This window comes from Callithrix jacchus, chromosome 4 (genome assembly GCF_049354715.1).
Source record: "Callithrix jacchus isolate 240 chromosome 4, calJac240_pri, whole genome shotgun sequence".
Lineage (NCBI taxonomy): Eukaryota > Metazoa > Chordata > Mammalia > Primates > Cebidae > Callithrix > Callithrix jacchus.
This window is the reverse complement of record NC_133505.1, coordinates 130,647,029-130,673,162: the sequence shown is the minus strand read 5'-3', so window position 1 is coordinate 130,673,162 and position 26,134 is coordinate 130,647,029. Positions and strand designations below refer to the sequence as shown.

Sequence of the window (26,134 nt, the reverse complement as noted above, 5' to 3'; positions counted from 1 at the left end):
CCTTTCCAAACATGTTATTAGGTATTTTTTTAATGTCTCAATTTTACAGAGAAATAAAATAAAATTTTTATAAAGTGAACTTTTTCATAAACTGATTGTCTGTAACTGCATAGGAGTCAAAGTCCTCTTGACCTGGAATGCAAGTGTATTTTTAAATAAAATTTTCTAAAGTTCATAGTTATATGGATTGTAAGTGGAGAGAAGTCTAGAACTCAATGATTCTAGCTATATATAACAAAAAGTGAATCTCAAACTTTCATATAATAAAGATCTTGGTCATAACTTTATATGTTATAAAATGATTATCAGATAATAGAGAAATGAGCCAGTTCCTTTAGTGAAGAGTGTAGGAAGGTATTAAACTTTGATCTAGGTCTGTTTGATGTTAGAAATTGAGCCCTTGACTGCCTCACTATGTAAAAAATGTTGATATATACTGCTTTGGTGACATCAGAAATCTTTGGACCACCACACCTGAAAAACTGAAGGACAGAATAATAAAAAACATTTAACTATGTGAGTAGAAACCAGCGCTATGGGTTCCTATCCAATTAAAGCTGAAATTCTAGCAAAGTACTGATCTGTGTCTTTACTCTCCTTACCTCATTCTTAGTCTTAACAAAGAACAAAGAAAAGCACCTAACATGGGAATTTCTATAGATTTTTATTTCTCAATCTCCGTAGGAACAAATGCAAAGACACAATTTCTGAAGAGTAAGAAACAACTAAGAAATAGTTACTAGGTCATTTTTTACATCAAATATTAACATAAAAATATTTCAGAAGTAGGATAAGAAATATGGGAGGTTTCAAGGAGATATAAGATGAGGCTCTGATATTCAAATAATCATTTTTCCTATATGAGGAAATGAATCATAAGTTCATGAAACAACTATAGAGCAAATCTCTAATTCTCCAATGAAGTGTTACAGGTCACACAGTGCATTAGGAGAGAAAAAAAAGTATTGTAAATATTCTCAAGAGGAGAAGATACGTGTACCTTAAAGCTGCATCGTTACTGGGTGTTACATGGCAGACTTACATCACTTTTGTTTTGTTCTGCCTGTCATAAATGTTGCTAGGACCATGGGTTTCATATGAAAATTTGTTTAACATATGTTAATCAGGTATACCAAACTATACATATTTCTAAATCTTGGTGAAATAAGTATGTGGTTTCCCCTGCTGTCTATTTATAGGATTACTCCAAAAATGTCTTTGAACATGTTAATAATAACAACAACTAACATTTGTTGAAGATTATGTACTAGGTGGTCTTTCATTTGCTTTTCATATATCACTTTACTTAATGCGTATAATAATCCTATGAGTTAGAGATTAGGCGTCTTGCTCAATACAGCTAGAAAGTAGTAGATCCTGGATGTGAAACCAGGTAGTGTGTCTTTGGAGCTTATATAGTTACACTATTAGGTTTACCTCAATTATCTTGGAAGCATGACTACAACAATAAACTGATTATCTGTAACTGCATAGCAGTCAAACTGCTCTTGACCTGGAATGCAAGTGTACATTTCTACTCTCACATTTCACCACGGTTGCCTTTTCAATAGACATATATACCAAATCAAACTTGAATTTGAAGATCTGTGAGTAGGGGGTTCAATAGTTTTAAGTAAGCTTTAAAAATGCCCAGAGGAAATCATGCAGCTAAGATACGTACAACATTTATAACATTTAAGCAGATGAGAATTAGAAACTATAAGACTTTAAAATTCATACTGGCAGGAAGCCTCAAGCAGTGATGATAAAAGAAAACAAAATGATGCAAATTTAAGTGGATTAAATAGAGAGAAAAATCAGTGGGGGAGAAAATCTTTAATCAAGCCAAAGTGCTGAAGACAATAGAGACTGATGATTTCGAAATGGTTAATAGTTTTAATATCTACTGAGATCAGCCCTATTCAGGTGATGTTTTTCAGTCCTATCTAGTTCTTGATAACTTACTCTGGTAAGCCAAGAATATGTAGTCTTGTAGGACTGAAATGAACTCTACATGTGGAAAGAATTTTATATAAATAGGCTAAACATATGAGAGCTAGAAAGAAATTTAGATATCATCTTACCCCATCAAGACAAAAAAGTGAAACCAAAAGAGGTTAATTGGGCCCACTTGAGGTCACTCTGAAGTTGATTAATGTGAGCTTGAGTAAAATAGCTATGCAGTGGCAGAGTCTAGAAATACAAAAATCTAACATCTAGTGTCCCACAAAGGAAACAGGTGTAGAAAAAAAGGGTTTTAATATTTCCTTTACATCCTTTTAAAAATCAACAGGAAGGAGATTTAAAAAGATGGGAAATAATAACAATCACTAAACCACCTTTACAGAAAATTGTTCCTTATATATTTTCTAAACCTCTGATGATCTCTGCTTGTTCTCATTAGATTTAGAGAGAAAACCAAGCACAGAGATGTGTTATCAATTTCTCACACTCTAGGTGAGACATAAATAATAAAATATGGGCAATTAGAATTTTAAGGTTTTAAATGCCACTTCAACCCCTAACAAAAAACGCTGAAATATCTTTTCAGACTTTGATTGACAGTAAACTGAATGCACTTGGTGCTGTGTATGATAGGAAAATAAAATAGAAAGCAATTATTTTTCTCTTTAGGAAATCTATAACTTATTTGAGGTGAAAGGGCATATGACATACTAACATGAAGAAGATTAAACTATGTAAAAAGCGAAAAAAAAATGAAAATTAAGACTAGCAAAGTACATAAGTGTTGGCAAAACTAAAGGCAAAGATGTGAACAGTGGTAGGTGAAAGGAAATAAGACACCCTGAGTGAGTTTGCAGGTGAGATTGTTGACTGAAGAAAAAAGTCCCAGGTGAGAATAAGTGAAGATCTGCATGTGATGTGGGAAAAAAAGGAGTCAGAAGACGAATGTGCAAAAGGTTTTATAGACCAGGGAGAAAAGATGGACTTCATTTTCTGCAAGATCTGCACATGTACCCCAGAACTTAAAGTACAATAATTTAAAAAAAAAAGGTTGGACTTCAATGCACATGATAAAGAGAACCACTGAAGGTAAACACAATGTATAACTTATTTGTGGAAGGTAGTAACCTGACAATAAATACATTACTGAAATGAGGCAAAGTGTGGAAGAATACAGAGCTGGGGGAAAAAAATAATAATGCTTTGACTGGGTGCTCCTAAGTAAGAAAGAAGGTAACTGGCTTGCAGTCAATAATTCAGAATTTGAAAATGATATTTTATTCCACACATTTGGCCAATGTGTACAAAAATATATGTAATATTTTTAGTCTTTGATGGAAAATCAATGTTTAGAGACTATCTGTACAAACCTGTTTTCTTATAATGCAACAAACATAGTTCTACTAAGAATTCTTATTTTTCTCAAATCTCATCTCTCTTAAACATTCACATTTTAAATTTAAAAATTAAAAATGTATATAAACATATAAATATGTGTATACACTAGAATCTGTAATTAAAGGAAGATTCTTGCCATCATAACTTACTCTTTCCAGTTATGATTATTAAGTGTTTTTATGTGCCTGCTTCAATGATTTTCCTAATTTACAGCCATAGGTTACTTCTTTGGTCTGGTGGCATATAGCTTCTTTAGTTTATACGGCATAAAGCTTCCTTAGATCTTATAATGCTTTACTTAGGCCTCACTTAAAATCAATTTAATGCTTATTTCACCTTCAATTTTTCAGCCTTTTTACTTTGAGTTTTGGTCACATGACTATGTAAATAATCAGAGTAATGTGCTATACTAATTTCCAATTCAAAAAGTTATTTAGAATGTTAAAGGTTATTAAGTTGTTGTGACAGATTTAAAGAGGTATGTAATTGGAAGAACTTATATATAGCTTCCTATGTGCCCAGCATAGTGTTCTGTTATCTCATTTAGTTCTTCAAATACCTCCATGGGATTGATATTGTATTTTAAAATATTTTATAGGTAAATGCACTGAACAATTATAAAAATTCAGCATAGTAATAATATGTGCAGGCAATATGCTGAGCACTTTATGAGTGTCCTATGACTTAATCTTCATTAAAACCTGACATAGGCTGTATCTTTATCTTGGTTTCACTGAGGTAAAGAAAAGTAATTTGTTTAGTTAATAAGTGGCAATTCCTGGTTCAGAGAAGTCTTTCTGAACATACAACAAAGCTTGTTTTAAAAGATGCCTGCTGACTTAAAAGGCTTGCTCTTAACCACTACAACTATTATCATATAATCTTACTTATGCCTTTAGATGAACAATTTTCTCACTACCCATAACATGATGAAGCTTCATTACTAATTTAGATAAGTGACCATTATCCTATTATACTTAAATGACTGCAGTCAGAAAGTTTATACCCCACCACAAACCCACATGTCAACTTTTTGCAGTTAGAATTTAATATTCTTTAGCAGTTTTCATTCATATTAGAGACAGTCTGACTTCTTTCTTTTGTTATCTATCCAAAACTTTGACATCAGTTAAAGACTCTAAAATAGGTTATGCTTAGAAGAGGTGAAGGCAAAGGTAACATTTTCATCAATGCCTCAAAACAAGATTACTAAAACTCTCTTCTAAAACATTACATCCTTTTAACTTATCCATTCAACAAATATTCTGCAAGTGTTTATAAAGCATATATTAAATGCCAGTTAGTATTGAATATGAAAGATATAAACGTGATTGCTGAACTTAAGAAAATCAGTCTTTAGGTTTGGGGGAAGACAAGGGTGCTGGTGTATACATATGTAACTATCCATAATAGAGTATGTACATGTACTATAGCAAACTGGCTAAGAAAGATGACTCTGGAAGTGAATCCTCGGATTTGAATGATCCATCTGCCACTTTACGAAGACTAGACAACTTACATAAACCGTGTACTTCAGAATCCTCATCCATACAATGAGGATAAGAGTTTTTACCTCACAAGATGATATTGAGAATTAGCCAAGATAATACCAGTGCCTGACAGTCAGTAACTAGATAATATATTTTGTTTATTTTCATGGAATGTGCTAAATTGTATATGAATAAAATTCAGACAAATGAACAATCCATTCTTTCTAAGGGAGAGAGGCAGGCTGCTAGTGTCAGGGAACTCTTTGCAGAGTTTGCCTGCAACAGTCTTATGCTTTGATTTGGTTGTATGGGGAAGGAAACATAAATGTATTGTACAAAGGGAAGGTCACATAAAACACAGGCATAGTGAAGTGGAAATATATGCTCTACTGGTGAAGTACTGGTCTTTCAATATGGCAGATCATAGGGTTCTAGGTTAAAATGGCGACAGGGTTTAAAAAAATCAAAGCAGTAGTAAGGGACAGATTATAGGAACACTGGACAAACCAACAAAAAGATGAGAACAGTACCTGCCTGTGGAATTCTCAGATGTCAACTTAGAGAGTAAGTGCTAGAAGAAAGACCAGGACTCTCTGGCCCAATCAGTTCTCACACTAATGTGCCTGGTAAAACTGTGCTTGTTTGAATTAAACGCTTAATAAATGCCTGCTTAATAGAATTATCCAGCAAAACAAGAAAACCACCACACCATCTAGCTTGTTATGTAGCTCCTGCTGAATATACTCTGTAAGGTAGAGTTATCTCTCCCCTCAGATTCTCAATGGTGATTGACTTTATCTTAGAGCCAGTGAAAATTATTATATATTAGTTAACTTCAACCATGTTGGCCATGTTTTACACATTTCTGGAGTAAGTAGAGGATATTATTTAAAAGGATAAAATATTTGCAAAAAGGAACTGTAGGTAATATCTATGACAACACTTCCCACTATTGTACTAAGATAAAGTCATGTGAAAATAAAGTTTTCTGTGCCAATGTATAAAATAGACAAATAATGTATTCAGGCACTTATATATGAACTTGTAACCTTAAGTGCATAATACATGAGAGTGAAGAACTTATTTTAGCACATAAATCCTACTAGACGCTTTTATAAAACAAACTAATGTTGATAAACAAGGTACCATTTGCAAATCAAATCAATACATCAAATATGGCTTTTTTTCTATGGACTCTGCTTAAATCATTAAATCCAACGAGTATTTTCTGGATTTATGTTTTGACCAGTTTCCATTACTTGCCACAAAAAGCAAAAGTACTAGAGATTACTGTATTGAGCAAGTAAGTGCTAAATAATTCTTATAGGGACAATGAAAAGCTTTTCAGCAAGTAAGCTGGAAAGTGATTAACAAGTGACTGATAGAGGTACCTCTAAGAAAAATGTCAATTTTTAATTTTTCCACATTGAGCTCTTTGCTAGTGTTTTATTTTATTTTTGATACATGGTCTCACTCTATAAATTGGGCTGGAGTACAGTGGCATGATTGAGCCCAAACTCTCAGGCTGAAGTGATCCTTTTGCCTCAGCCTCTTAAGTAGTTGAAACTACAGGCATACACCAGCACATCTGGCTAATTTTATTATTATTATTTTGTAGAGATGGGGTCTTGCTGTTACCCAGGCTGGCCTCAAACTCCTGGCCTCAAGTGAGCCAATATTTTAAATTACTATTTCTCTATCAAGGACATTTGAAAACTGCCTACTGCAAACATTTTTATGCCATACAGATCTTTGGAAACTTTATGTTACTCACCCACTTTATTATAACTACCGTTAAGGTTGTGTGACTCTAATGCATACTGCTTATTCTGAAGGAAATCCCAAAAGCAAAAATGAGAATGCAGTGTAGTATAAACACGCTCTAATAGTTGTAGTAAATTCTTAAGCTACACAGTTTCGAATTCCACTGGGATACAATTGAGTATATTCCACTGTAATAAAATTTTCAGTGTTAACTGGCATTGTCAACTGTGTATGTTATCAGAGTATAGCTAACACATTTCCCCCCAAAGGAAGTATGCCAACTATCCATGTCTACCACTACTAATAAGGCATGCTAATATAAGACATTCAAGGCAAATTCAACATACAAGATGTTTATGTGGTACTCTTTCCCTACCATTACATAAGCAATTAAATTTTATCGGTTTTTAATAGACTATTTTTTAAAGCAGGCTTAGATTAACAGCAAAACTGATCTAAAGGAGAGTCACCAGTAGCCACTGATACACTCTCTGCACACATGTATCTACCATTATATGGTCAACGAAGCTATAATCATTAATTAGTGTCTGAAAGTTTGTCAATTCTTTTAGATTTTCTACACAGACAATCATGTCATCTGGGAAGTTTTATTTCTTCCTTTCCAATTTATATACATTTTTTTCCCTTTCCTTGTCTTATTGAATAAATTAGGACTTCCAGTACTGTGTTGAAAAGAGATGGTGAGCAAAGACAGCCTTGCCTTTTTCCTGATATTAGTGAAAAAGCTTCCAGTTTCTCAACATTAAGTATGATGTTAGCTGTAGGATTTTTTTTAATGTTCCTTGTCAAGTTAAAGAAGTTCCCCTCTATTCCTACTTTGCTGAGAGTTTTGTTATGAATATGTGTTAGATTTTGTCAAATGCTTTTCACATATCTATTCATATGATCAAATGATATTTCATCATTAATCTGTTAATATAAAGGTTTATATTAGCTGATTTTTACATATTGAACCAGCATTACATAACTGGGATATATTCTATTAGGTTGTACCCTATACGTTTTTTAATCTATTGTTGGATTCAATTTGCTAATATTTTGTTGAGGATTTTTGTATCTATGTTCATGAGAGATATTAGTCTATGGTTTCTTTTCCCATATGTCTTTGTCTGGTTTTAGTTTTAGGATAACGCTGTTCTTAATGAGTTGGGAAGGATTCTCTCTGCTTCTGCCTTCTGGAAGACATCGTAGAGAGTTAGTATAATTTCTTTCTTAAATGTTTGGTAGAAACAACCAGTGAACCAACCCATCTGGGCTTGGTGCTTTCTGATTTGAAAGGTTATTAATTATTGATTAATATAAGACTATTTTTGGCTTGTCTATTTCTTCTTGTGTGAGTTTTGTCAGATTGTATCTTTCATGGAATTGGTTCATTTCATCCAAATTATCAAATATGTGAATATAGAGTTGTTCATTGTATTTATTACCATTTTAATCTCCATGAGATCTGTAGTGATGTCCAACAATTGTATTTTAACTAGACTTCTTAAATTTACTTTGAGTTTAAACTGTGCTACACACTTGGTAATAGTTATTATCTACAAACCACAAACAAGAAAAATGCCTACAATACTTACATGAGGCAAAACAAAAAGAGGAAACAAATATCAATACCAAAGGGGATACTGCTTACAGTACAATTTTACATTATTGGGCTTTCACAAGCAACTTACAATCATATCTGATATCACTTGTTTCTCAAAAAAAATCTGGGAGTCAGTCCAGGACTATAGATTCAGAAAAGGTCATCTGAATATATACCAAAATATATATAGTTTATCAAATGACTCCAAAGTTTAGTAATCAGTGATATTTCAAACACAGAAGTTCAATCATCCTCATAATCATTTCATTATTTTTTTTTAAATTTTTTATTGGATTTTAGGTTTTGGGGTACATGAGCAGAGTATGCAAGACAGTTGCGTAGGAACACACATGGCAGTGTGCTTTTCTTTCCTTCTCCCCTTCACCCACATTTGGCATTTCTCCCCAGGCTATCCCTCCCCACCTCCCCCTCCCACTGGCCCTCCCCTTTTCCCCCCAATAGACCCCAGTGTTTAGTACTCCCCTTTCTGTGTCCATGTGTTCTCATTTTTCATCACCCGCCTATGAGTGAGAATATGCGGTGTTTCATTTTCTGTTCTTGTGTCAGTTTGCTGAGGATGACGTTCTCCAGGTTCATCCATGTCCCTACAAATGACACAAACTCATCATTTCTGATTGCTGCATAATATTCCATGGTGTATATGTGACACATTTTCCCAATCCAGTCTATTATCAATGGGCATTTGGGTTGATTCCAGGTCTTTGCTATTGTAAACAGTGCTGCAATGAACATTCGTGTACATGTGTCCTTGTAGTAGAACGATTTATAGTCTTTTGGATATATACCCAGTAATGGGATTGCTGGGTCAAATGGAATTTCTATTTCTAAGGCCTTGAGGAATCGCCACACTGTCTTCCACAATGGTTGAACTAATTTACACTCCCACCAACAGTGTAAAAGTGTTCCTTTTTCTCCACATCCTCTCCAGTATCTGTTGTCTCCAGATTTTTTAATGATCGCCATTCTAACTGGCGTGAGATGGTATCTCAATGTGGTTTTGATTTGCATCTCTCTGATGACCAGTGACGATGGGCATTTTTTCATATGATTGTTGGCCTCATATATGTCTTCTTTCATAAAGTGTCTGTTCATATCCTTTGCCCACTTTTGAATGGGCTTGTTTGTTTTTTTCCTGTAAATCCGTTTGAGTTCTTTGTAAATTCTGGATATCAGCCCTTTGTCAGATGGGTAAACTGCAAAGATTTTTTCCCATTCTGTTGGTTGCCGATCCACTCTAGTGACTGTTTCTTTTGCCGTGCAGAAGCTGTGGAGTTTGATTAGTTCCCATTTGTCTATTTTGGCTTTTGTTGCCAATGCTTTTGGTGTTTTGTTCATAAAGTCCTTGCCTACTCCTATGTCCTGGATAGTTTTGCCTAGATTTCCTTCTAGGGTTTTTATGGTGCCAGGTCTTATGTTTAAGTCTTTAATCCATCTGGAGTTAATTTTAGTGTAAGGTGTCAGGAAGGGGTCCAGTTTCTGCTTTCTGCACATGGCTAGCCAGTTTTTCCAACACCATTTGTTAAACAGGGAATCCTTTCCCCATTGCTTGTTTTTGTCAGGTTTATCAAAGATTGTATAGTTGTAGATATGTTGTGTTGCCTCCGGTGCCTCTGTTTTGTTCCATTGGTCTATATCTCTGTTTTGGTACCAGTACCATGCTGTTTTGATTACTGTAGCCTTGTAGTATAGTTTGAAATCCGGTAGTGTGATGCCCCCCGCTGTGTTCTTTTTGCTTAGAATTGACTTGGCTAGGCGGGCTCTCTTTTGGTTCCATATGAAGTTCATAGTGGTTTTTTCCAGTTCTGTGAAGAAAGTCAATGGTAGCTTGATGGGGATAGCATTGATTCTGTAAATTACTTTGGGCAGTATAGCCATTTTCACGATGTTAATTCTTCCTAACCATGAAGATGGAATGTTTCTCCATCTGTTTGTGTCCTCTCTGATTTCGTTGAGCAGTGGTTTGTAGTTCTCCTTGAAGAGGTCCCTTACGTTCCTTGTGAGTTGTATACCAAGGTATTTTATTCTTTTTGTAGCAATTGTGAATGGCAGTTCGTTCTTGATTTGGCTTTCTTTAAGTCTGTTTTGGTGTAGATGAATGCTTGTGATTTTTGCACATTGATTTTATATCCTGAGACTTTGCTGAAGTTGCTTATCAGTTTCAGGAGTTTTTGGGCTGAGGCGATGGGGTCTTCTAGGTATATTATCATGTCGTCTGCAAATAGAGACAATTTGGCTTCCTCCTTTCCTATTTGAGTACCCTTTATTTCTTTTTCTTGCCTGATTGCTCCGGCTAGAACTTCCAGAACTATATTGAATAGGAGTGGTGAAAGAGGGCATCCTTGTCTAGTGCCAGATTTCAAAGGGAATGCTTCCAGTTTTTGCCCATTCAGTATGATATTGGCTGTTGGTTTGTCATAAATAGCTTTTATTACTTTGAGATACGTTCCATCGATACCGAGTTTATTGAGGGTTTTTAGCATAAAGGGCTGTTGAATTTTGTCAAATGCCTTCTCTGCGTCAATTGAGATAATCATGTGGTTTTTGTTTTTGGTTCTGTTTATGTGGTGAATTACGTTGATAGACTTGCGTATGTTGAACCAGCCTTGCATCCCCGGGATGAATCCTACTTGATCATGGTGAATAAGTTTTTTGATTTGCTGTTGCATTTGGCTTGCCAATATTTTATTGAAGATTTTTGCATCTATGTTCATCATGGATATTGGCCTGAAGTTTTCTTTTCTTGTTGGGTCTCTGCTGGGTTTTGGTATCAGGATGATGTTGGTCTCGTAAAATGATTTGGGAAGTATTCCCTCTTTTTGGATTGTTTGAAATAGTTTTAGAAGGAATGGTACCAGCTCCTCTCTGTGTGTCTGGTAGAATTTGGCTGTGAACCCATCTGGACCTGGGCTTAATCATTTCATTATTAAAGGTTCATATGAGATAGGAGCTAGAGAGGGTTAAGGCAACACTTGGAGCAGATGTGAAGATTCCTATGATAATGAATTATTGAAAATATGATGAGCCTTTGGAGAATGAAAAATTTCTTTAAATCTGAAGTAGTGATTTGATTAATATAACACTAGCAACCTATAATAATGCAAATTCTTCTTTTATATGAAAAATGAGGGATCTGAAAGTTATTTTACCTTTAAAAAGCAAGGATACTGATACTGTTTAGTATGAATGCACACTACCCAGTAGGGAAAATATTATGCCTTTTGTTTTGTACTTACATCTAAGAAAAAAATTAATTAGAAGATATGGGAGGGAGATGAGATTTTTAAAATTACTGTTTTCTTCCGTTTTACTAAATATAGATTTGCTAAGCCATCATGATCTCATTTGGAACTACAATTTATTAACCACTGATGCCAGATACATTGTAGAGCTCTTCACATATAAGATCTCTGGGAGAGCAGGCATACTTACTTATTCACTTAGGTATAAGAAGTATCTAAAATAATATCAGGTACATAATTGTCCCTCGATGGGTATTTTTGCATGAACAATATTTATTGTATTTAGTCCTCCTAAAACCACATAAAGTATTGCTATCCCCAGTGTACACATGGAGAAATGCGGGCCAAGAAGTGTTCCACACACCAAGACCACCAAGACAGGCATCTCCAGATTTGAGATTTGAGCCTAAGTCTAACTTTGACAAACACAAAAAGCCACCACCTTCCTATCCTCAAAGTTGTCCTCCCCTCAACCCAGTTCTGCAATAGAAATATACACAGATACCCCACAAGTACATATATTGTATATCATTTGCTACAGTGATTCTTGACTGGTCATTTAATGTATTTTTTAATGCCAAATTCATCTTTTCAGCATAAATCACAGTTTTCAACATTCTTTCAGAAATAAACCACTGACAAATTTATGGTGTTCAACTCAGTAGTTGCATTAAAAAAATCTCTCTTGCCACATAAATGTGAATTCCAACTGATGAGCATAAAATAATTTCCTGAAATGTAATCAAAATCTATTTAAAAAAGACAAAAACCTTTTCCCGAGTTTGCTTTCACATCATTAAGGATGACACTATGTCACTTTCTCCCTACAAAATACACTATTTACAGCATTTGTTATTCACTTATAAAATGCATGCAGAAATTGACTTCTAAGATCCTCATATGAGTCTCCTTTTAACAAATTTTAAGCTCTTTGAGTAAATATCATTACAGTATTTACCTGCTGTGCACTACTTTTCAGAAGAAAATGCTCTTTGGATTTCTCAGCAAGATTAACACATTTTTAAGCATAGAGATTTCTTTTCTTTTCTTTTTCTATGAGGATGGGAAAAAATCTTCATAAATCCTGCAATGTTCTCTTCAAATAAACTTTTATCATGACCCAAAAAGATTCTTGAGTGATTAAAGCACAATTATCTTGACTTCAGTTGTGGACATGCCAATTCATATGCATTTGATCTCTGAGATTTGTTTTCTACAAGTAGATGGAGAGTGTTTTCTCTTTTCTTCTAGATTTTCCTGGATGTAGTGAGGTAGCATATGGGAAAGCACTTTGGAAGTATCGGGTTCTACAGAAATATAAGATTAGTACTACACCAAAAATTTTACATTCCTGTGTTGATTAACAATAGAGATACATTCTGAGAACTGCATGATTACGTGATTTCATTCTCATGTGAACATAATAATGTACTTACACAAACCTAGTTGGTGTAACCTACTACACATCTAGGCCATGTTCCATATGTAGCCTGTTGCTCCTAAGCTACAAACCTGTACAGCAATTGTCACACAATGGTAAGCCATATCCAAACAAAGAAAAAGTACAATAAAATACAGTATAATACTCTTATGGGACCACCATTACATCTGCAGTCCATCATTGACTGAAAAGTTGTTATGTGGTAGAGGGCGATACATGAGAATAAGCAGTCCTGGCCTGAGACACAAGAGATATAATGTCCCTAATTCATCTCCCTAATCCATTCTAATCTGTTCCTATGTTCCCTGTCTTGTATGGGATAATGCTCACCAAGTTATGCAAGCTAGAAATTGGAGATAATCTAAAATCACTACCTCTCCTTCACCCTGGATGTAACTATACTACCTGGTTAGCAAGTCTCTACCTTCTGTTATAGCTTTACTGTTTCCTGTTGTGCTTAAGATCAAGATCAAAATCCTTGTTATATATTGTGAGTCATTTTTAATCTGTCTCCTCTTTAGTTTCCTGCTTTTCACCCTAGGATATATCCATGCTGGAATTCCAATTCCATGAAAACATCATGCTCTCTATAACCATAGTGTCTTTAAAAAATGCCAGTACACAATTGAAAATTGCAGGGACCTAAGTATTGTTGCAGTCCCTCTTATATTGAAAGAATATTAGCACATGAGAGAAAGCATTTTTGTCATTTTTGCATATACTTTATCTGTACAGACCAAGCCCAATTGCTACAGATAATTGAGAACTCTTTCTAACCTGAATTTCACATAGAACAGGAAGGAGTCAAATACTTTGAAAACATTAATAGATTGATTTGAAATTTCTGCAAAGGTGAATCAACTAAAGTTTTTAAAAAGAAGTATTAAAAGAAAGTATACATTGATGAAAGAGCCATTGCTAAATATAAATTCTATATTATAAAAAATTAGGGAAATTTAGAACATAGAGAAAAACAAAATAGCCATTATTATCCTGCAACGAAAGAAAAACAACAGCCATATAATACTTATTGATACTATTTTCATGTTTAAAAAATAATGATGACAATAATAAAAATGAAAAAGACCAGCTAACATTAATTAGGCATTAATGTTAGCCAATTAATTAGCTAACATTAATTACTGTGCATCAGGCACTCTATTAGATGTTGTGCATGGATTTAGTTTTATTCTTGAAGTAACCCTATAAATTAATTCTGTAAATACCCCATTTTACAGATGAGTATACTAATCTTCAGTGATGTTAATTCCAAAGTTTCACAGCTAGTAATAAAAAATCTGAATTTCATTTAAATGATTATTTAAAATCATTGAAAAGTCTAAATATTTTGTGCACACAAATATACTTCCTTTTGGATATAAAGTATAAAAAGGCATATGTTCTAGTGTGAGTTTACAAGAAATTAAAATATAAAGGAGTCTAGTTTTTTGAAACTTTTTAATATTTAAAAGACTTTTCTTTGAGCTATAATAGTTGTTACATATGAAAGGCATAATGATCACCTATTAAAATAATACATGATTAATATTAATCCTAGGTAATATCATATCCATAAATACCTAACACACTGCTTGTTAATATGGACTGTATAAATTATATATTTGGTGTGTTTGAGTTTCTCTGTGTGTAAATTTCTCAATTCCCAATGCAAATGGATTGATTTCTATTTTGTAAAATTCTATTTGGATACAAATGTCATAATAAATCTAATAAAAAGGATGGCTTGTAGGAAGAATTAATTTGACATTTAGTTTCTAAACATTTGTGGCAATGGTTCTTTAAACTCAGAAGAATTCTGTTAAATAACTTATTTTTTATATTGGCCATTTGTCATAAACATTTGAAGCAGACATATAAATTATTTTTTCTAGATTTTTAAAAAATTTAAATCCACATTTTTATTTTTCAGTGAATGAATAATAAATGAAGTCCATAGGGAAAACAAAACAATCAAAAGTCCATGGATTCATCAATTTAAACAGTATTCAAGTACATATTAGGAACCAATACTCACATCTTTTGCATAAATTTCCCACATCCCTGTCTACATTTGAATGACTTCAGAATTAAAGAAAACTGCATGAATATTAAGTTTAATTAATATTAAGCTTACATTCAGAGCTTATAACATTAAGTAAATAGATTTAAAAAAGGACCTAGTAAATAGCTCATATGACAATGACACTTGGATTTTCATTGATAGTTAGCATAGGAATACAGTGGAAAGACTACTAACATCAGATCCAGATCCAGCCAATAATTCCAAAACTCAGCTCAGGTCTCCCTTTCTTTCTTGTCGTCCACTACCACGCTATGGCTTCCATCATGCCACTCTTGCGTCAAGTGTCTAGGCTTAAGTTATTTACCTGTTTCTTTCAGTTCCTAATACACCTTTCCCATCTTGTTATTCACTATCTGTATAGGCTTTATTTTTCTCTCTCCCTAAAGGGCAGGGATGGATTGAATTCACTCTGTATTCTATTGCATAGCTGCAATCTTAATAAAGCTCAGCAAGACACTGAAGAGGACAGACTTTTAATTTAATGATCATATATTTAACATGTAATTGTATGTGATCCAACTCACAAGCTCAACACTTTTGGCCTCTTTTTCCTCTTCTTGTAGTAGGACATGTTTTAACTGGATTGTCTAAAGTACATTCTGGCACTAACCAGTCTCTGGTGTCGAAGTGCAAACTGGCCTTGAAACGTCAGAATTATGACTCTCAGTATTTTCAATAAGCATCATAGTATATTTTAATATTTATTTCATGACTGCTTGAAACTTTAAACTGAATATGCTTTACTGAAAGTAATAAGCAAGTGTTTTTCTCTTCTTAACATTGTTTTGCAAAATGTATCCGGTAAAGAAAACAGCATTTATGAGTAATTACCAAGCACTATACATAAGAACTATATTTAGACACTCTAAAGATAACACCATTCAATTCTAGTAAAGAGGAGAAACAGAATATGTTATGTAAAAATGAATGCAAATTTTATGTAAAACCTAAGTGAATAAGTGAATGAAATATAAAAATTCTAATAAACTAGTGATATAACCTTATTTTAAAATGTCTTGATTTCAATAATTATACACAAATAAAATTGATCTTATTACGACACAGAAACAGCATGTTTTATATTTTCTGTAGTTTGATAAACATTAATAGATTGATTTGAAATGTATGCATATGAATAGCTAAAATTAGGATTAAGTAAAATAAGAACTAAAATTCCTCAGTCATCAAGAATTCCTGTGGCAGACAAAAATCTTTGAAGGTTCCAAGTAAAAACTGCATACAAGGAAGTCAATATGCATTACAAACCTTTTAATATCAGACTAAAGGGATCTTGTTTAAGACTAGGAACTTTATTTTCATATTATCTATACCTTCATATGCCAATGAATAAATAAATGTTTGAAACTAACTGCCCTGAAATCAATTTTTATTACTATGGTGGGATTTATACCTATGCAGGTGAGTTAGTTTATTGTTAATAATTTAGTCTCTAAGGACTCCTGATTTCTCTGAAGTTTCTGGTAATATGACATGGTATTAGATAAAATGTTAGAAATTTATAACACCAAGATGTTTGTTTCAAAAATAATTTTTTCATTTATAGAAATACAGGAAAGAAGGAAGAGGTTATAAAAGGCCTTCTTGAAGATCTTGGAGAAGGGAGTGTTTTCGCTAGTAGTTGTGTGTGTTTGTGTGCAGAGTTAGAGTCAATCAAGGAGGACCATAAAGTTAAAGTGCTAATTATCTTCAGTTAATTTTCTTCCTTTTCCTTTTTATTTTCATTGCAAAATGTAGTTGGTACAATGATTTTTGGTCTAATATAAACTCAAGGGATTATTACAGACAACATAAGCAACAGTCTATATGTACATTCTATATAAAATGAAAAACTGATAAAATATTTAAGACACACAAGGAAGATTAGTAAAATGAAAGCATAAGATTTGTGACATTCAAATCTTTAAAAGTATCTCTGACAATCAAAATGATTTAAGTAGAAAAATGACAAAATCTGTAACTCAAGTATACTGAGACTGATAGATCCAGAAGAAATTGCAAGAGACTAACCCAATTCTAACATTCTAGCTTCTAGGAATAAGACAGCCTTTCATCTAAGATCTTGAATAACTGAGCAAATACCTCTGGCAAATCGTACTATATCTTCCCCTTATAGAAGTAGAATCTCAAGGAGAAATGGGAAAATACATAGGCCTAGGTAAATTCAGATAAGATGCCCAGTGTAGGAAACCACCCTGGAAGCTTGATTCACAGGACTGCTGAGCTAGATCTGTTGTCCTGGCTTTATTATCAGTCTCCCATGGCCATTAATGTATATTTCACACGTCCTTAATCCCTTGATGCCCAAGCTTCCTTTCCCCTCTAGGTCTACAATCTAGTTCCTCCCACCCACCATTTTCCTCTGAGGACAAAGCTTTTTCCTTTTTTTTTTTTTTTTTCATCCAAATATTCACCTACCTCCCCCTTTGTCTTCCTTTCTACCCACTACATTTAATTTCACCTTTCTTCTCTCAGTGACACGAGAAAGGCAGGTTTCCTGTGTTTCAGGAGACTGTCACTGTAAGGTAAATTATGCTTTTGCTAATACTCCCTAGTGCTACAGGCTTAGCAAAATAAATGGCATGCCCAGAACAAGAAGTTTTAAACTGACTCAGCCTGTTACCTGTTTACATGCCAACTTAGCAGAAAGGGGAAAAAGGAGGATAGTTACAAGTCAGTAACGCATATCTTGCTTCAGCTAAATGGAAGACTAGGATACTATTAATTTCTTCAAGTGATCACCTTATTATCAAAGGGCAGAAATACTTCTAAAGTTATAATGTATCCTTGTTTCTCTCCCATACCAAACACACACACAGATACACAGGAGAAAGAAATAAAACCATGATTTGTATTTTCATACAGAAGACAGAATAGATCTAAAAATATCTTTTTTTTTTTAGTGATTTCAACCCCACACTAAATAATCTTTCACCAATTCTACTATGTTTTGTCTAAATTTACTAATTTGAAATTTGAACTTTCTTTTTTTTTTTTTTTTAAGACAGAGTCTTGCTATGTTGTCTAACTGGAATGTATTGGTGTGACCTTGGCTCACTACAACCTCTGCCCCCCAGGTTCGAGCGATTCTCATGCCTTAGCCTCCCAAGTAGCTGGGATTAGAGACATGCATCACCACGCCTGGCTAATTTTTGTATTTTTAGTAGAGACATGATTTCACCACGTTGGCCAGGCTGGTCTCAAACTCCTGACCTCAAGTGATCCACCCGCCTTACACTCCAGAAGTGCTGGAATTACAGGCGTGAGCTACTGTGCGTGGTTGTATTCTTTGCCCCCACTGATAATGACTAGCAAAGACATATACAGGTAATAAGGAAATAACAACAAATTGTAAGAGGGAGAAGAAAAATAATATGGCATCTTCATTAATTTAGGAAATAGTGAAATAATTATATTAGAAATAAAATATTTACACCTATAATCTATTATTTAAAAATAAATAAAATCTCCATTTTACTTGCTTTACAATTGTAACACACGCACATACACAAATGATGTAGCGATTTGTTCCCTTAATGTGTCTTAGGTAACATAAAAAGCCTATTTTCAAAACTGGTGAAAATATTTAGTATGATAGGAATTATAATATAAACAAGAGAAGTTCTTTAAGATTACAAAATGTGGAGCTAAAGAGTTTTTCAATTTGCTATTTGATGCAGATAACTGTCAGGTTTAATTAAGTTCATAGACTTTGGTATTAGATTGCCTGCATTTAAATTCTGCCCTGCCATTTATTTGCTGTGTGACTTTGATCATATTACTTAACCTCTCTATATCCAGTTTCTTTATCTGTAAAATGGGCTCCATGATAGCATCCATCTCCAAAGGGTTATAAGAGTCAATGGGTTAATATTTGTAAAATGTTAACAGCAGGGTCTAGTACATAGTTGACATTTTAATAAGTACTTGTTGTTTTAAAAATAGATTTAACTTGCACTACTGCATGGCAAATCTTTAAGGGATTATTTTCAGCTAGGCCAAATCTTGATGAAAAGCAACAACTGTAAAATCTAAAAATACAAAGAATAGTCCATGCAGAAATATTACATTACAAATATAAATGTAACATTTCTATAGAAAAATTTTATTAATTCACACCTTCAAAATCTGTCCTTAGACCCATTTTAGAAGGTTCTATGCTACAAACCTGACAATAAATTAACTATATTTTATTCCCACAATACATATCCTAAATGAAAATGAAATTATGAGGGCTGAGGCAAAGATATAATTCATTGTCATGTGGAGTAGAATGCAAAAAAAAAAAAGAAAACTCAGCCTCAATGCTAAGATATTTTGCATAATTCCGTAAATTTTTAGTGTTTCATATGCATATAAATGAATTAAAAATTTTTAAATTTGGACCAGGCACTGTGGTTCATGCCTGTAATCCCAGCACTTTTGAAGGCCAAAGTGGTAGGATCATTTGACCCCCCAGGAGTTTGAGACCAGCTTGGGCAACAAAGTGAAACCAGTGATGTTAGTAGCCTTCCCTCCGCATTCCTACACTAAACATCAATGAAAATCAAAGTGTTATCATCATATGAGCAGTTTACTAGGTCCTTTTTTATCTAGTTACTTAATGCTATAAGCTCTTAAGGTAAAGCGTCCTTAATGTTATAAGCTCTTAATTCTGAAGTCATTCAAATGTAGACAGGCATGTGAGAAATTTATATGAAAGATATGAAAATTGGTTTCTAATATGTACTTGAATACTATTTGATTAATCCATAGCCTCTTGTTGCCATAAAAAATCAGAAAAATAGCTGGGTGTGGTGGTGTGCATCTGTGGTTTCACAAAGGAGGCTGAGGATGGAGGATTCCGTGAGCCCAGGAGGTCAAGTCTGCAGTAAGCCGTATTTGCAGATTCTGTCTCCAAAAACAACAACAACAAAAAAGAATTACAAAATTTGGCGTATGAGACTCAGCACATTGCCAGTGAGAAAAACTAAACTTTTAGATTCTACTTTACTTGGCTGCTGCACTGATAAAAATTTTTAAACCCAGGAATAAGTAATTTTAAAAGTCCACAGGAGGATCAAGTAGATGTCTCCAGGACTGTGCATGAAACCTTACTTTCTTCCAGTGAAATAGCTCATTGTGAGCGAATTCACATTTCTATCAAGTCTCTCATATGGGTTCAGAGGTAACAGCAGCTTATACAGGGCAAATTATTAGAAAAGTGAGAAAATGGATGTAAAAACACTAACAAAAATAAAATACATATATGAAAGTTAGAATAATCATGGAAAAGATTTAAAGAGTTTAAAAGCCACTGGGTGTGTGTGGGAGTGGTTCATGTGCATGTTACACACAAATTGTCCTAATGTGTTCCAGCAATACAGGAGGCTCCGGACTGTGCTACAGCACAATAGTAACTGATGCTCTGAACAATGGCCTTGGATTATCAAGAAAAAGTTCAAGATGTCTCAAGTATATTTCACTTAACATGGCAGATGATAACTACTGTTTTGAACTTACAAAGTACTTTATGCAGTAAGGTAATTAAGGTACTTTACATTAATTTAATAAATAATTACAAAGTGCCTATTCAGCATCTCCTTCATTAAATATATATTATAGGTTATAAACTGAGATCGTGTTTATAACTGCCCATTTACAATGGAGAAAATCAGGCACGAGGATTGTAAAACTTATGTGAGCTCACAGAAGTGGCAGACAGGAGAGCCTGGGTGTGACTCCAGATCTCTGCACTATAGATTTGGGCTCTTAAATTTTACAGGGATTTTCAAATATTAAGCCTAAATGCAGAAAGCTCACTTTTCTTGACCACAAACTCATGTGAACAATCTCATATACAAGAATAAGTCCACCTCAGTAAGGTACTAATGAATTTAAGAAATTTCTGTAAAGGAAGATAACTCTGCTATTTCTATATTATAAACATCAACTGGAATCAGTGATCTGTTTTTCACCCTCACATGTTCCATCTGATGCAGAGGGCAAAGCAGGCTAGGTTACTTTCCTTTATCAACTCTTGACTTTCTCTTGTCTTTTGTTTAGTAATCTCCTCATAAACAGCCTAGCAAAACAGAGACCTTCAATCCAGTAATTATCTGTGTCACCAGAAAAAGTCCTGAAACAAACACAAATGAAGAGGGCCCTTGGGGAATGTCAATCACCTCAACTCCCTCTTCCATTTCTCTCAAGCCAATCTTCGTGTCACACTCCCTAATTGCAAGACTATTTCCAGCTCAGACAGTGGACATCCTGCCTCAACTTTTTAAATACTCATTCTCCTGGGAATCTTTCTTGCTGTTGCTACTGCATCCACATTCTCTTCTCATCTTTTCAGTTGTAAACTCTTTCAGAATAAACTATTTCTAACCAAAACTATGAGCACTAGATTCAAGAAATATGTTTTCCTTTCTAATTTTTCCTAATAGTCAATGCTGAAAGTTACAGAGGAACCATCTATTTATTGTATATCATACAGGCAGGCTCTCTGTGAGATTAACATGTTAGCTGCCTAATGAAGTTGCATTAGGCAGCTAACATGTTAATCTCACAGAGAGCCTGCCTGTATGATATACAATAAATAGATTGTCCCTCTTTCATCTTTTGCATATATGAATGAATACAGAACACACAAGTGTGTGCATGTATTTCATATGCCAAGAGTGTCAGTTTTAAAGTGCTATACATGCTGGGGACAGTGGCTCATTCCTGTAATCCCAGCATCTTGAGAGGCCAAAGTGGGCGGATCACTTGATGTCAGGAGTTCGAGACCAGACTGGTCAACATGGTGAAACTTCATCTCTACTAAAAATACAAAAATTAGCTGGGCATGGTGGTAGGTGTCTGTAGTCCCAGCTACGTGGGAGGCTGAGGCAGGAGAATTGCTTGAACCTGGGAGGTGGAGGTTGCAGTGTGCCAAGATCATGCCACTGCACTCCAGCCTGAGCAGCAGAGCAAGATTCCATCTCAAAATGAATAAATAAATAAAAAGTGCCATACTTCCTAAAGTTTTATAGAAGCAATGTATGATATGGCATTGAGCCTTAGAATTCACAGTAGGATATCTTGAGGGATGGTAGATCTTGAAATACATTTAAAAATAAATGCATTTCATCAAAGTTAATAATGCCTACTTCAATAACAGATTTCTGAAAACAATAAAATTAATTTAACTCTAGTGTCAATTAAGATATCATGCTTATATGCACAGACTTGAAAAATAGTATTAATCAATGTGACCAAATAACAAGCAGTTGTCTTTTTTTCTTTTGAGATGGAGTCTCGCTGTTGTTACCCAGACTGGAGTGCAATGGCACGATCTCAGCTCACCACAACCTCCGCCTCCTGGGTTAAAGCAATTCTCCTGCCTCAGCCTCCTGAGTAGCTGGGACTACAGGTGCACACCACCATGCCCAGCTAATTTTTGTATTTTTAGTAGAGATGGGGTTTCACCTTGTTGACCAGGATAGTCTTGATCTCTTGACCTCGTGATCCACCCACCTTGGCCTCCCAAAGTGCTGGGATTATAGATGTGAGCCACCGCGCCTAGCCTACAAGCAGTTGTCTTTTTATAGCAGATACAGTTGCATGAAAATCTACCCAACTTTTCTATAGCTAGTCTATCTGGGGCACATAACTCCTCTTGGACTGTTTTTAATTTATGTTTTAATTAATTATGCTCTGCTAAGAGATGTTTTCCAATAGGTTTATAGCCTTAAGGACAATTAACAGAGGTTTTTCTCTGATACCACTATACTATTAATACTGATAGTTAACACATGCCTCAATTTAACCCAAGATTTTCTTTTTTAAATGTTGGACAGGGGGTTCAATATTATTTTATTTTTTTACTTTAAGTTCTGGGGTACATGTGCAGATTGTGCAGGTTTGTTATATAGGTATACACATGCCATGGTTTGCTGCATCTATCACCGCATTATCTACATTAGGTATATCTCCCATTGCTATCCCTCCCCAATGACCCCACCCCCTGCTATTCCTCCCCTAACCCCCCACCCCCCAGGTCCTGGTATGTGATGTTCCCTTCTCTGTGTCCATGTGTTCTCATTGTTCAACACCCACTTATGAGAACACGTGGTGTTTGGTTTCCTTTTCTTGTGTCAGTTTGCTGAGAATGATGGTTTCCAGTTCCATCTATGTCCCTGCAAAGGACATAAACTCATCCTTTTTTATGGCTGCATAGTATTCCATGGCATATATGTGCCACATTATATTTATCCAGTCTATCATTGATGGGCATTTGGGTTGGTTCCAGGTCTTTGCTACTGTGAACAGTGCCACAATAAACATATGTGTACCTGTGTCTTTATAACAGAATGATTTATAATCCTTTGAGTATATGCCCAGTAATGGGATTGCTGGGTCAAATGGTATTTCTATTTCTAGGTCCTTGAGGAATCACCACACTGTCTTCCATAATGGCTGAATTAATTTACACTCCTGACAACAATGTAAAAGCATTCCTATTTCTCAACATCCTCCTCAGCATCTGTTGTCTCTTGATTTTTTAATGATCACCATTCTAACTGGTGTGAGGTAGTATCTCAATGTGGTTTTGATTTGCATTTCTCTAATGACTAGTGATGATCTTTTTTTCATATGTTTGTTGACTGCATGTCTTCTTTTGAAAAATGTGCATATTCTTTGCCCACTTTTTGATGGGGTTGTTTTTTCTTGCAAATTTGTTTAAATTGTCTGTAGATTCTGGATATTAGCCCTTTGTCAGATGGGTAGATTGCAAAAATTTTTACCCATTCTATTGGTTGCCGGTTCACTCTATTGATAGTTTCTTTCACTGTGCAGAAGCTCTTAAGTTTAATTAGATTAGATCCGATTTGTCTTTTGGTTTTTGTTGCTATTGCTTTTGGTGTTTTAGTCATGAAGTTTTTGCCCATGCCTATGTCCTAAATGGTACTGCCTAGATTTTATTCTAGAGTTTTTATGGAGTTAGGTCTCATATTTAAATCTTTAATCCATCTAGAGTTAATTTTTGTATGAGGTGTAAGGAAGGGATCCAGTTTCAGTTTTCTGCATATGGCTACCCAGTTTTCTCAACATTTATTAAATACGGAATCCTTTTCCCATTGCTTGTTTTTGTCAGGTTGCTCAAAGATCAGATGGTTGTAGTTGTGTGGTGTTTTTTCTGAGGCCTCTCTTCTATTCCACTGGTCTGTATCTCTGTTTTGGTACCAGTACCATGCTGTTTTGATTACAGTAGCCTGGTAATATAGTTTGAAGTCAGGTAGTGTGATGCCTCCAGCTTGGTTTTTTTTTTTTTTTTTTTTTGCTTAGGTTTGTCTTGGCTATGCGGGTTTGGGCTCTTTTTTGGTTCCATATGGAGTTTAAGGTGGTTCTTCCAATTCTGTGAAGCAAGTCATTTGTAGCTTGATGGGGATAGCATTGAATCTATAATAAATATCTATCACAGGACTAAATGCGGTGCTGTGGTAACCCCTGCCAAGCTAGTATGTTCATCCTTCATTATTCAACAAATATTAATATAAGTATGCTATATGTCAAGCACAATGCTTGGCTTGTGAATAAAAATGTGAAGACTAAATAGGTTTTGTTCTCAAGAATCTCAGATTTTGTGGGGAATGGATGGAAATGATAAAGTAACATACACTATGTAAAGTGCTATGATAAGAAATTATATATATATATATATTCAGTATGCATTCATACAAATGGCAAAATAAAACAGAAACACCAGGTCTGTGGACTTCCCAGAGAATGTAACTCTGAAAGCTAAACAAGGAATACGATTTTGGTGAAGAAAAGAATAAGGAGCAAGCACATATAAAGGCAATTGTGTTAAGGTATTAAAACTGTGTCAGTATGGGTGGAACCAGAGAAACACTTACCATGGATCTAATAAAGGTCACCATCTGGACCCCTCACTTGCACGGCCTTGCCTGGGAAGACGCCTAGCAATGGTGCAAAGGTGTATATGTACACCAAAGGAGTTAACCTAGCAGGCCTGAAAGTGCTGTCCTTGAAAAAGCCTGATTGCCAGGTTGACCTCTGGTGGTTACCTGATAATATAGATTTCTTATCACCAATCCCAAAATGATAAGATTGGCTCACTGTGCCTGTTTTTACAAATAAAATAATATATGCTGAACACCTGCTCACCTCTTAAGAGTTTGAAATTTGTAACATGCTAGGCAGAAGGGGCCAGGTGGCCAGCTCCAAATAAACCTGAAAACAGAGTGATTAATGAGCTTTCCCGGTGGGCAACATTGTATCCCTGTCACAATCTTAAGGGATTAGGTACATCCTGTGTGATTCCACTGGGAGATGATTCTTGAAAGTTTGTGCCCGGTTTCCTCTGGTCTTTGCCCCACGAACGTCTTACCTTTTCTGATTTTGCCTTGCATAATTTCACCATAATATATCATGGCTACGAAACTGTGAGTACAGCTTAATGCTGAATCCTATGTCTTCCTAGTCATATCCTCAAACCTGGAGTTCCTGAAGACCCCAAACACAATGTTTCATAAAATATTCAAAACAAAAATGGTTTTAGATTACTTTTGAAAAATAAAATCCCCAAATTGTTTAGCTCTTCAGCCCCATAAAATCAGAATCCTCCCCTGCTTGGTGGGGGTTGTGGGAGCAAGAAGGACGATGGTGCCAGTGGGTTATTTAATCATATGTGACGAGACAGTATGTTAGGGAGATAAAGAGCAGGATAGCCATCACAAAGATCAAAACATACGGTAGAAAATTATAAGTATTTTATCACTACTTGGCCTTTTGGTGAAGACCAAGTGAAAATTTTAAGTGATTTTTGTAAATATATCTACAAATTTTGGTCATAAGTTAGAAATTAAGGAGCTGTTGTTATTTAAAATGTTAGGCTGCCTCCCATAGGCAAATAAGTAGTTGAGAGACGTAAGGGCAGAGTAACATGAGGCCTTTCAGGTCCTCTCTAGGTCATGACCAAATTTGTGTTCAAATTTTGCTTCATAGAGTTTCAGAGCTCCTATGGCCATGAGCTTCAGAGGGATTTGTCTTTTTAGTCAACATTATGTTAGAAACCTGAAAATAACTTTGAAGGGTAGAAAGTGTTGTAGGTAATATTAA

At 34.8% G+C, this 26,134-nt stretch overlaps 1 protein-coding gene across 18 annotated transcripts in view; it reads right to left on the bottom strand.

Annotated features, from left to right (window-relative positions):
• Positions 1 to 26,134, bottom strand: part of NKAIN2 (sodium/potassium transporting ATPase interacting 2) — a 1,060,472-nt gene that overhangs the window by 756,383 nt on the left and 277,955 nt on the right. The window lies entirely within an intron of this gene.